Source organism: Tupaia chinensis, unplaced genomic scaffold (genome assembly GCF_000334495.1).
Source record: "Tupaia chinensis unplaced genomic scaffold, TupChi_1.0 Scaffold000005_2, whole genome shotgun sequence".
In the NCBI taxonomy this organism is placed as follows: Eukaryota; Metazoa; Chordata; class Mammalia; order Scandentia; family Tupaiidae; genus Tupaia; species Tupaia belangeri.
The window spans coordinates 88,302-102,180 of record NW_006159434.1 but is presented as its reverse complement, the minus strand read 5'-3'; positions in this window follow the sequence as shown (position 1 = coordinate 102,180).

Below are 13,879 nucleotides of genomic sequence, written 5' to 3'. Positions count from 1 at the left end.
GGGTCAGTTTCTGCCTAAGAGGTAATTTTTAAGTTTATATAAATGTGTTTTGAAAGGCCTTCCAAAGATCAAGAAGAACTTTAGCACACTCTTTATTGTGCCCAATGAAGCGCTGTAATTAACAGTAAGTGGTCAGGGTAAAGGGGAGTGGTCAGGGAATTTTGGGGAAATCTTACTACAAATATGTATGAGAAGACTATGTAATTTTTTTATAGTAATATATCGGGGAGTCAGAGGGGGGTCACTTCCCAGCAAGGCTATCACAATCCTGGAGGGAATAGCAAGTGGCCTTACCGACATGCTAAGTGACCCAAGCTTGTTCCAAGGTCAGGGGGTGTACAGTAGCATCCTTGCCAACGTACTGAACCAACCGGAAGCGATGCTCAAAGGTCAAAGGGCTCAGACGGGTCCTGAAGCCCCACCGGGTTGGACTCCTCCAGATATCCACATGGACCAACACGATTGGAGTGTTGGATCCAGCAGGTGGGTGCTGGAAAACCATGTTGGGCACATGTTCAGGCCTGCCCAAAATCCTGAGAGGAGATTGGAGGAAAAGGGATTGAGGCATAGTCATCCCCTCTTGAGGGTGATATCTCACTTTCCTGCTCTCTGTCTCTTTCCAGTGAGTGCATGTGTCCTATGTCAAAAAAATAAAAAATAATATTGCTACATATTCTAGAAATGTGAAGAAGTATTTTTCATTTGATAGAGTTATAGAGAAATTTATTTTAGCCTCAAATTTTGTCAAACTGTAAACAATAGAATGGGGTCACCTTAGATTTTTTTATTCTCTCTTGACAAAAAAAAATCAGTTTAGCTTCATTTTGGAGAGAAAGTATGCATTTCTGGCTGCTCATGTGTATTTTTGTTTGCTTTTTTTTACATGGGTATGTATTTCAATTTTTCTCATATACTCTTGTTCTTTCAAAAAACTGTAACAGATTCAAGTTACTACTGTGATCTCTTCATATCTTACACATTTCCTGATGTAAAGAACACAAAGCCAATATATAAGGAACTTAAACTACTTAATAGCAAAGCAAAACAACAATAACAATGAACATAAATCAACCAATTAAAAAATGGGTACAGGATCTAAATAGACCTTTCTCCAAAAAACCCACATAAGTGGCCAATATGTATATGCAAATCAACAGGGGAAAAAAACACCAGATAATTGTTGGTGAGAATAGGTATAGAAAGAAATCCTTGTATACGCTGTGGGGTTTATGTAAATTAGCACAGCTAATTATAGAAAATGGCATGGAGATTCCTCAAAAAATTGAAGAATAGAAATTAACACATGATCTAGCAATCACACTTGTGGGTGTAGATTCAAAGACCATGGCATCAGTATGTCAGAAAGATGTCTGCACTTCCGTCCTTACTGCAGCATTACTCAGCATAGCCAGGATATGGAGTAAGCATAAGTATAAACAAATTGATAAAGAACATGTGGGTTACATGGTGTGTGTGCGCACGTGTGTGTGTGTGTGTGTGTACATATTCATACAATGGGATACTATTCAGCCTTAAAAAAAATAAAAATCTGTCATTTGTAACTACATGGATGAACCTGGAAAACATTGGACATTATGTTAAGTGAAATGAAGAAGACACAGAAAGACAAGTACTGCATGATCTCATGTGTGAAATCTTAAAAAGTCAAATTTATAGAAGCAAAGGGTAGAATGGTGGTTGCTAGGGTTTGGGAGTGGAGGCGATAAGGAGATATTGTTCAAATACCACGAAGTTTCAGTTGTGCAGGATGAATAGATTCTGGCTATCTCATGTATAGCATGATGACTGTAGTTAATAATACTATATTTTATACGTGAAATTTACTAAGAGTAGATCTTAAATGTTCCTATCAGGGAAAAAAATGGTAACTATGTGAGGTGATAGATACATTAATTAGCTTAATTACGGTAATCATTTAACAATGTATAAATATATCAAAACTTCATGCTGAAAAGCTTCAATATATGTAATTTAATTTGCTAATTATACATCCGTAAAGGTGGAAAAATAAAAGAATATGAAGCCTCTTAATTTTGCTGTGAACTTAGTTTCTTTTAAAAAGTAAAATCTGTTTTAAAAAAGAATATGAATCTAGCAGCTAAGTAAAGAATACACGTAGTAAGAATGTATATAATGTTGGGACCAGCAGTTGGAATAATGGCTATGTCGCTGGACTCCCATATAGTCGACCGTGGTTCGAGTCCTGGACGCGGTGGCTTAAACTCAGTCGAGTGCATGTGCGTGCCCAAGATCCCAAGAGGAGAATGGAGGAGAAGGGACTGTGGCATGGCCATCCCCACCAGGGGGGGATTTCTTGCTTTCTGTCTGTCTGTCTCTGTCTTTCTGGCGAGTATACATGCCCTATAGCAAAAACCTCCCCCCCAAAAAATATATATATATGTAACATATAGGAACTATAATGATTACTTTCACATATACTACTAGCTTGTTTGTTTTTCTTTCTTTTTTATTTGCAAGAGAGTGCATGCATCCTCTGGAGAAAGGCAAAGAGAGAGAAAGAAAGATTGATAAAGGAAAATGTAGAAAGCACTCCCCATGTGGAATAGTCACACAACAATCCCTTCTCCTCCATCGTTCCTTCCTTTTGAGATTTTGAACATGCATGCACATATGCCTAGCATGTTTTTTATGCTGCCGGGTCTGGGACTCTGCAATTGACTACATGAGATCCAGCTCATGTAACCACCAGGCTACATTTTTTCCTTGATTGAGCTTTGGCTATGTCTTGTCTCTGTTTTTCAGATAAACAGACAAAGCATCCAAAAGGTAAGTGATTTACCAAAGATCACATGGGCAACTTAGTGCCAGACAAGATCAAAGCCTAAGTCTCCTATGTACCCAATTTTCTGTGGCTATCAGAAACAATAAATACAAAATTAATCTGTTCATAGAAATGTCAGTGTCTCCTATTAGGAAAGTATGCATGAGGCTTTGTATGCAGTCACTGCCTAAATTTCTGGGCATGACTTTGTACAAATCCTTCTGTAAGAATGAATATCTAGATCAGTTAGCTAGCTAGACAAATGTAAATAAGTGTTTCTATGTGTACTTTGCTTTCTCACTGGATGTCAAATAGCAATGTCTTAGGTCATCATTTTCTCTAGCTTGCTAAAGAGATCATTAAGAGAAGGCCAATTTCAAGAAGTTTTTCTAGTCAGTAGTATGGATCACAAAGAAATATTTTTTAGTATTCATTATATTTAGGCAAACAAATACAAGCAATAAAGCCATACATATATTCCTGCAAACTGAGTCAAAGAAGAAAGAAAAATTCATCTCCAAGATCATTGCTGATTTTGGGGAAATGACACAAATTTGGAGAATGGGATGTAAAAACCAACAGGATTTAAAGTCATCTAATAATAGATGTATTATGATTGAGGTTAATGTACTACCTACTTTAAAAAAATAACAAGCTGAAAATAATTCACTGAATTGTCATTAAATTTTACTCTAGAATACTTAAGGTCTCAAAATAAAAGTTTTGAAAAGGTGCAAATATGCAAACATCATATAGTTAAAATATTCATAAAATGAATATATGAACAACTATTTTGTAATAGTTTTGTCATAACTTTACTAGCTATTCTCTGTGTATTTAGAATCTATGCTTTTTGCTAAGGCCTCACTCAAAACCTTAAGAGCAAAATAAAATTAATCCCTTCTTGATCTGGGATTAAGAATTTTTCTGTGTTTTTCCCTCTGAGGAAATATAAATCACGCTTTAACGTTCTGTAACATTTGAACAACTATTTTGAAATAGTTTTGTCATAACTTTACTAGCTATTCTCTGTGTATTTAGAATCTATGCTTTTTGCTAAGGCCTCACTCAAAACCTTAAGAGCAAAATAAAATTAATCCCTTCTTGATCTGGGATTAAGAATTTTTCTGTGTTTTTCCCTCTGAGGAAATATAAATCACGCTTTAACGTTCTGTAACATATACAATGCAAAAAAAGGATCTCATAAGAAGTTTTGAAAACTACAGAAATATGATCAGCCTTTTTATAATAATATTTTAATCCAAATCCCTGCCCTTTTGGAAGAGGTGATTCATGCCTGTTGACAGCAATAAAGAAACAACATATTGAAGATGCTGTTATTCATCACACATAACTGAAAATAGCAACTTTTGCCTTCATAAACACATTTTATTTGTACATTGTGTCAATGAAATGCTATGAGGTATTGGTTTCTCTCAAAAAACATTTCTTTGCAGCTCCATTATGAAATAAAATCAAACCATTGTTCCAAATGCAATGTTAAATGTGTTTCTATATAATTATAATGTTACTCTTAACCAGCTCTGTGGACCAGCGCGTAGCAGAGCGCCATCATCCCTTGTAACAATCCATTCTCTTCTCTTAGATTCCATTACTTCACACACTCACGCATATTAATATACATACACACACTCCTAGCATATAATATACCTAATAGGCACAGAAAAAACACTAAGTCTAAAAGAGAAATAAAATGGAATCAATACATACCAACTGAACCCTGATCTTCACAATCTTCTATTTATTATACAAGAAAGTAGAAGATACAGTTTTTTTTTTTTTTTACTTCAAGAATTTCAGTGTAATTGTGACCAAAAGACTTATGAAAAGTACAACCCAAGTTTTAGCAATACATTTACAAATGTAATTAACTTCATCCTTGAGCATTTTGGTCTTATTCAGTAGGGAGAACAGAGAAATGTATGAATCAGCACCAGAGGTGGAGTGCTTTAGGGACTGAAGTGGAATTGCAGAGCCCCCACAATGTGAAGGGGGTGTTCTTGCATAGAGGCAGTCTTGCATGGAGTAGCTGAGCCTGACAATGGTAAGGAGAGTGATCATGCTCTGAAGTAGACAGTCTAGCATGGAAAATAGCTTGATTCAATCGAAAGGGGATTCTAAGAAGGACTGAGTTAGCTTTGAGAGTCAAAACCCAAATAAAATGAAGATTGCATCCATGTGAATTACAGAAGATGAAGGTCCAGAAAGTATGGAATGCTTTTCATATGTCTTATTGTCACATCAGAAGGCACTTCCTTGAGTGAAAAGATTGTGCCTCATACTGCATTGTTTAGCAAATATTAAACTATGTATAGGCAGATTTGACAAGATAATATATTATGGAAAATATTGTAAACATTAATTTCTGAACTTTGATGTTCATATTATCATAATGTAGAGAACCTTCTTTTTTTTTTTTTTCTATGGTAGAAACAATCATAAAATTGTCTGGGGATGTTGGAGCATCATGTTGGAAATTTATTCTCAAATGTTTCAGTAAAAAAGAGAACATGAGAGTGTGCACAGAGAAGAGAGAAATACAGAGAAAGAGAGAAAACACTCTCCACAGGGCTTAGTCATGCCACAATCCACTTCCCTCAGTTCGCCAGCTTGTCAGGATCTGATGTGTTCTCAGGCCGAGTAGGCCAGGGGCTCAGATTGCTCTCAGCATGTGACTTCCAGTGCTACAGTCAACAGACTACTATGTCACAGAGGCTGGGGGAAAAGAAAAAAAAAAACTTTATATTGTAATTTCAACTTCTGAGATTGTTTCAAATAATAAAAACATAATGGTATCACCAAAAGTACATGATTTTGGATTTCTGATTTATGCTCAGGGATATAGAAATTTAGAACGAATGTTGCTACCACCTTTCTGACAAGGAGATCTGGATAAGCTGCAGATTAATGGCTTTCCATGAACCTATAAGAGAACTGTGATCATAGGGTACCAGAGTAACGAGAAATCTCATGAAAGAGATAAAAGCTTGCAATGAAGTATAGGACTTAGGAATCTGCTTACTCAAATTCATCCTACCAGATAATTATATATACGCCAGTAATAATATCAAGCTTAAGGGGACCAGCAGTTAGCGTAATGGCTATGTCACTGGACTCCCACGTAATTGACCGTGGTTCGCGTCCCGGACCCGGTGGCTTAAAACTCACGCCAGGCACGTGTGCGTGCGTGCCCAAGATCCTGAGAGGAGAATGGAGGAGAAGGGATTGCAGCGTGGCCATCCCCCCTGGGAGTGATTTCTCGCTTTCTGTCTCTCTGTCTCTCTCTGTCTGTCTGGCGAACACATGCGCCCTATAGCGAAAAACCTCTCCCCCCTAAAAAAAGGAAAAGATCAAGCTTAAAAAACAAAAACAAAAAAATGAATGAATTACTAAAAGTTGAATGTAGGCTAGCTTAAGAGTGTAAAGCCCTTGAAGATTGAAAATACAGAAAGTTTTGCACCCAGTTTCAGGCTTTTCTTCCAAGAAGTCCACCTGGTGCTCACTGGAAAAGTTGTAAAGAATACCAAGGAATATTCTCTCTTGGTCATGGGTTGGAAGAGAAAAAAAGCAGCTACTGACAGAATTCTGACAATCTATATCTCCTGTTTTCCCTATGAAATAAACACCTTAATCTATATTGGAGAAGCAACAAAAACTGTCACTTTAACTCAGTGGTAAAGAAAGGGAAAAGAAAAGTGTGTATACTACTGGTAGAGGAGCAGGACTATATACTATAGTATATACTAGGCTGGGCACGAGAGATGGAAGGTGGACGGCAGCACTTGTGAAGGGTAGATTCCCAAGATCCAATAACAGGATGCATGTCAAAGATAGAAGCATAATCAGAACATCAGATAATGCCTCATTCCTGCCTCCTACACTATCAAGCTAGTAAGTGTTGAGCAGAACACAGCTTGATTAGCTATAAGAAACAAATTCTTTCTGGGGCACAGCTGAAAGTAAAACAGAACACCAAAACTAAAATGGGAGTAGACACTAACAGCATAGCCTCAGGTAAAGTACCCATCTTCCTAACATGGCAGATTAATGGAGGAATTTAAAGTCCATGATGTACTGAATATAGCCATGGCACTAATACTAGCTCGCTTTGTAAAAAGAAAATTAAATTTATTCATTCATTTATTTTAATTTCACTAGAAAGGGAGAGAGAGAAAGTGAGAAAGCAAGCCACCAAGGTATAGGACTTGAACTGTGATAAGCCATGTGGGAGTGTTCTGCACCTTAACCATCGTGCCATCTGCTGGTCCCCCTAGCTCACTTTTTTTTTTAGTGGTTTTTGCTATAGGGCGAGCATGCTCACCAGAAAGACAGAGAGAGACAGAGAGATAGAAAGCAAGAAATCACGCCTCAGGGGCGAGGGCCACGCCACAATCCCTTCTCCTCCATTCTCGTCTCGAGATCTTGGGCACTCATGCACACGTACCAGGCTTGAGTTTAAGCCACCAGGTCTGGGACTCGAACCGCAGTTGGCTACACGGGAGTTCAGTGACATAGCCATTACGCCAACTACTGGTCCTTCCCCTAGCTCACTTTTAACTAGAATAGCAGAACTCCAACAATAAAGGCCTAGCTGAAAAAAATATGTAGGTCAGTATTTATTGCCCCTCCTAACATGTCTGACTTTCACAAAAATTATAAGGAATATTACAAATAAAGAAAAACAAACTTTCAAGTGGCACAGCAGTTATTAAAAATACTCGAATATGACAAAGATGTTGACATTATCTCACACAGATATTTCAAATAATAATGATGACTATATTTGGATCTAATGATTAAAGCAGCTGACATGAATGACCAGAATGCTTTCAACAAGCTCACTGATAACCTGAATACAATCAAGGAAAGAATCAGTGACCTTGAAGATAAAGCAACTAAAATTACAAAAGCTGAAACACAAAGAGAAAGAAACACTGTGTGTGAGAATGATGGAAGTGTTGGGTGGGGGAGTTATTACAGGGTATTACAGAAATCTGGGAATATGCCAAACATTCTAAATAAACATAAGTGGAAACCAAGATGGAGGGGGGAAAAAAGAGATAATAGAAGAAAACAATTATATTTAAAGAAATAATGACCAGAATGTCATCAAATTAGTAGCAGACATCAAAAATTAAAGCTAGAACAAGTTGAGAATACAAAGCAGGATGAACTCATAAATAAATACAAAGTAGATAAATACACATATTTTAAAAATGTTAAAGCCTATGAAGAGAAAACAATGCAGGTAACAGAGGGGGAAAAAAAGGAAAATTATCTGTAGAGGAACATGGATTAAAAAATCAAAAAAAGAAAACTTATCATCAGAAACATACAAGTTAGAAGGCAATGGATTATATCTTTAAATTAAAGCAAGCAAAAACTGTCAACCCAGAATTGTGATAGTTAATTTCATGTGTCAGCATTACTGGATTGAAGAATACCTGGATGGCTTGTGAGAACTTTGCTCTGGGGGTGTCTGAGAGAGTATTTCCTGACAAGGTTGATGTGTGAATGAGTGGTTTGCGAGAAGAAAACCTGCCGTTGAAGCAGACAGGCACCATCCAATTGGCTTTGGTTACAGGCGGAATAACTACATGGAAGTGGGGGAACTTCTCTCTCTCTTCCTCTTCTAGAGCATGATAATTTTTTTCTCTTCTTGTCACTATAATCCATCCTTCACAGCTTGATGATTGGCTGTGCTCCACTCCCACCAGTATCTGGTTTCTCCAGACTCCAGGTTCTTTGGTTTCAGGACTGGGATTTGTACAAGCAGATTCCCAAGAGCACTTGAACCTTCCTCTTTGAACTTGGGGCTGCATCAATTGTTGAAGCTCTGGTTTCAAAGCTTTCAGTTGGCTTGAGGATTTGCAGACTGCCTCTTTTGGAACTTCTCTGCATCTGGGATCATGTGAGCTCCTTTGTCTAATATACCTCTCTATATATTTCCATTTGATTTTGTTTTCCTCTGGGGAATCCTAACCAATACGAATATGAAGGAGAAATAATGACAATCTTAGAAAAACCGTCATTAAAGGAAATTGTTAATAACTTACATTTACACAAAGTAATGAAGAATGATATAAATTGATTAAATAGAGGTAAATTTTTTTATTTTTTAATTGCTCTAAAAAACAACTAACAAAAACATAGAAAAAGATTTATGTATTAATAGCACATATAAAATAAATGACAAGAACAACACAAAGGATGAGAGGAAAGAACTCTATGGTATAATGTTATTTGAACATGGACTCTGTCTGAAAATGCACACTGGTAACTTTGGGTTTCAGGTCAGACATGCAAAGCGCTAAGAAGTCACCATTATCATTCTTATAAGAAAAACTTGGACAAACTGAAAATCAATGACAAACTGAAAATCAACTGTAACCACTGGAAAGCTGATGATGCAGAGTACAAGACTGACAAGTAGGGACCAGCAGTTGGTGTAACGACTATGTCGCTGGGCTCCCAAGTAGTTGACCGCGGTTCAAGTCCTGGATCTGGTGGCTTAAACTCACTCCGGCCGCGTGTGCGTGCGTGCCCAAGATCCCAAGAGGAGAATGGAGGAGAAGGGATTGCAGTGCGGCCATCCACCCTGGGGGGTGATTTCTCGCTTTCTGTCTCTCTGTCTCTGTCTTCCTGCAGAGCCCATATGCCCTATAGCAAAAATCTCTCTCTGCCCCCCCCCAAAAAAAATTGACAAATAAATGTTAATCTGAAAAAGAATACATTTACTCTGGTTTCAAGAATGAGAACTCTCTCTCCCCTTTAACATGTTCTGAAAGAAAAAAAGAAAGAAACTTGTGATTTCTAAACATTTCTGGGTTTCTTTAAGATGTACTTAAAACTGTTTAAAAGCTAAATGAGCCTCTTGACAGTTTTGTATCCCAGGAATGTGTTTCTTGGCAGCACCAAAGCCATCTCTTTGAAGTGTGAACATCAAGGAAGATGGCTCCCTGACTCCCTACTTCTGTGGAGTTTAATATAGGTGCCTCTCCAATTTGTAACTTACCAGAAGTTTTCTTTTTGTTTTGGAAAAAGGCAATTAACATATATGCAATAGGTTGTATCTGCTTTGTTATGCAAAAAAAATGGTTTCTTTCTGTCTCATACGCTCTTTAGTGGATTGCCTTTGATGTACATCATGGTCTGATTTAATGAATATTCAACAATAAAACAGATTTATTCTTTTTCTACATTTATATAGAGGATTTATGAGTTGACAACACATCTTTTAAAAATGATTTCTCCAAGAAGGAAAAGCCATCATGCCAAAATCTGGACAGATAGGATCATCCTGAGAGACAGCTTTTGTCTTTTTCCTTTCAGCAAGAGCTGCTGGAGCCCAAAACTATTGGAAACATCTACGGGACAATTTTGATACATTTCTGGAAGCTGAATGTGGACTGGCACAACAGTGCGAAAATCCTGGATGATGCGATTTAGTGAGGTTCCCACATTTTTATGAGCTATCCCAACAGCAACTCCAACAGAGTCTCACAATGGAAAACTTAGAAAGATAGCCTCATATTTCTGAGCATGCAAACTGTGAAATATAAACCAGATACTGCACCATAATACAGGCCCACTCTCCCGAGGAAAAGACAGAGCCAGAACCTTTTCCATTTTATAGTAAGGGATTTCCTTCTGCTCCAGTTTTTCTCTACCTTTAATGTCTCAGTTAGGAAGAAAAATAGTCAACAGAGGTAAAATATTCAGAGAAATAAATTGGGTGTGCTGAAGATAGGAAAGGGAGTAGGCAGCAGGGGGAGGAAAACCTCTACCACAAGAGTAACACTATAGGGACCAGCAGTTAGGGAGAAGGGCTGGCAGTGCGGCCATCCACCCTGGGGGGTGATTTCTCGCTTTCTGTCTCTCTGTCTCTGTCTTCCTGCAGAGCCCATATGCCCTATAGCAAAAATCTCTCTCTGCCCCCCCCCAAAAAAAATTGACAAATAAATGTTAATCTGAAAAAGAATACATTTACTCTGGTTTCAAGAATGAGAACTCTCTCTCCCCTTTAACATGTTCTGAAAGAAAAAAAGAAAGAAACTTGTGATTTCTAAACATTTCTGGGTTTCTTTAAGATGTACTTAAAACTGTTTAAAAGCTAAATGAGCCTCTTGACAGTTTTGTATCCCAGGAATGTGTTTCTTGGCAGCACCAAAGCCATCTCTTTGAAGTGTGAACATCAAGGAAGATGGCTCCCTGACTCCCTACTTCTGTGGAGTTTAATATAAGTGCCTCTCCAATTTGTAACTTACCAGAAGTTTTCTTTTTGTTTTGGAAAAAGGCAATTAACATATATGCAATAGGTTGTATCTGCTTTGTTATGCAAAAAAAATGGTTTCTTTCTGTCTCATACGCTCTTTAGTGGATTGCCTTTGATGTACATCATGGTCTGATTTAATGAATATTCAACAATAAAACAGATTTATTCTTTTTCTACATTTATATAGAGGATTTATGAGTTGACAACACATCTTTTAAAAATGATTTCTCCAAGAAGGAAAAGCCATCATGCCAAAATCTGGACAGATAGGATCATCCTGAGAGACAGCTTTTGTCTTTTTCCTTTCAGCAAGAGCTGCTGGAGCCCAAAACTATTGGAAACATCTACGGGACAATTTTGATACATTTCTGGAAGCTGAATGTGGACTGGCACAACAGTGCGAAAATCCTGGATGATGCGATTTAGTGAGGTTCCCACATTTTTATGAGCTATCCCAACAGCAACTCCAACAGAGTCTCACAATGGAAAACTTAGAAAGATAGCCTCATATTTCTGAGCATGCAAACTGTGAAATATAAACCAGATACTGCACCATAATACAGGCCCACTCTCCCGAGGAAAAGACAGAGCCAGAACCTTTTCCATTTTATAGTCATGGATTTCCTTCTGCTCCAGTTTTTCTCTACCTTTAATGTCTCAGTTAGGAAGAAAAATAGTCAACAGAGGTAAAATATTCAGAGAAATAAATTGGGTGTGCTGAAGATAGGAAAGGGAGTAGGCAGCAGGGGGAGGAAAACCTCTACCACAAGAGTAACACTATAGGGACCAGCAGTTAGCGTAATGGCTATGTTGCTGGACTCCCACGTAGTTGACCACGGTTCGTGTCCTGGACCCGGTGGCTTAAACTCACGCCGGGCTCGTGTGCGTGCGTGCCCAAGATCCCGAGAGGAGAATGGAGGAGAAGGGATTGCAGCGTGGTCATCCCCCCTGGGGGGTGATTTCTCGCTTTCTATCTCTCTGTCTCTCTCTCTCTGTCTGGCAAGTGCACGCGCCCTAGAGCAAAAAAAAAAAAAAATCTCTCTCGCCCCCCCCTCCAAAAAAAGAGTAATGCTATAAAGGTCATAGCTTTGAGACGAGACATAGGCCTTCAAAACATGTAAGATATATTCATAATTTAAATGATTTTCCTCTCCCTCATCCTACCAACTCAGTAACATGACTGCAGTAGAATAACAACGTGCCACAGCTGGAATAATTGCAAGACACAGACTTTCTTTGAAGCCTCAGGCAGCTATAGCTACAACAAATATTAAATAATATTAAATACAGTCCAACTCTCAGCCAGATTAACATAATTCTTCACAAGAAACTTCTTTTTTTTTTTTCTTTTTCAGTTCTTATTACCTAGTACATTAAATCCAGCTTACAACAAAAATATCTTCAAGTCATGTCAAAACACACACATACACTACACAATGACATAATCTCAAGAGACAAAACAAACAGCAGGACCAGATTTGTATATGATACAGTAATCAGAATAGGCAGATAGCCAATTTTCAAATAACTATAATCTGTGTATTAAGGGCTCTAATGGAAAAAGTAGACAACCTGAAAGAACATATGGGTAATGTAAACAGAGTGATAGAAATTCTAAGAGAAAAAATCAAAAGAAAATGTTAGAAATCAAAAAATCTGTTAGAAATGCATAGGAATGTTATCGATGAGCTTATGAGTAGACTCAACATTGTTAGGAAAAAAAAATAAGTGAGCTTGAAGATAGATCAATAGAAACGTATTAAACTAAAATTCCAAGAGAAAAAAATAAGGAATAAAAATAAAAACAGAGCATTCAGGAATTGAGAGATAATTTCAAAGGGTATAATATATCCATATAGGTAATTAGAATGCTAGAATAAAAAGAAAGAGAAATTCATAATAAATATTTAAGATAATAATTGAAAAGTTTCTAAATCAATTGCAGACACCGAACCACAAAACCAGGAAGTACAGAGAATGCTAAATATAAGAACATCAAAATAAATAAATAAGTAATTAAATTAATAAACCACTTAAAACAAGTGTATCATATTAAAACTGCAAAAACCAAAGACAAAGAGAAATATCTTAAAAAATCTGTAGATTTTAAAAAACTTAACTATTTAATAAAAGAGGAAATATAAGAGTTTATTATTTATAAACCTTTCGAAGAAGAGTAAACTTTTTAAAGTATTAAAAAAAAGAGAACACAAACCAAGAATTTTATATCCAGTAAAATTATCCTTCAAACATGAAAGAGAAATAAAGATTTTCTCAGTGAAGAAATACAAAGGGAATTCATGGAAAGTAGGTCTGCCATGCAGTAAATGTTTGAAGTTCTTTAGACAGAGGAAAACAGCTAAGTCAGAAATTTCAGTGTATATGTAAGAAATATGTCAGATAAGGAATAAATAAAAGTAGAGCAAGATTTTTTTCCTTAAATGATCTAAACAATAACTGTTTACTGAAAGTAATACTAGTATAGTTATTATGTGTTATATGTATTTTGGCATATGAATAAGTGAATTAAATGACAGTAATGTCACAAACAAAGAAGGAATAAATTGTGGATACTCCTTTATGCTCATTTCAGTAGAAGTGAAGTAGTATGGATGTTAATTGAATGGTGAATAGAAACTGTTTAATATATATATATGTAATTTAATATATATATGTAATTTAATACATATATGTAATTTTCTATATATATATAGAGAGAGAGAGAGAGAGCACGCTCTAGAAAAATTACTATTTAAAAAATGTATAGTACATAGAAAAAA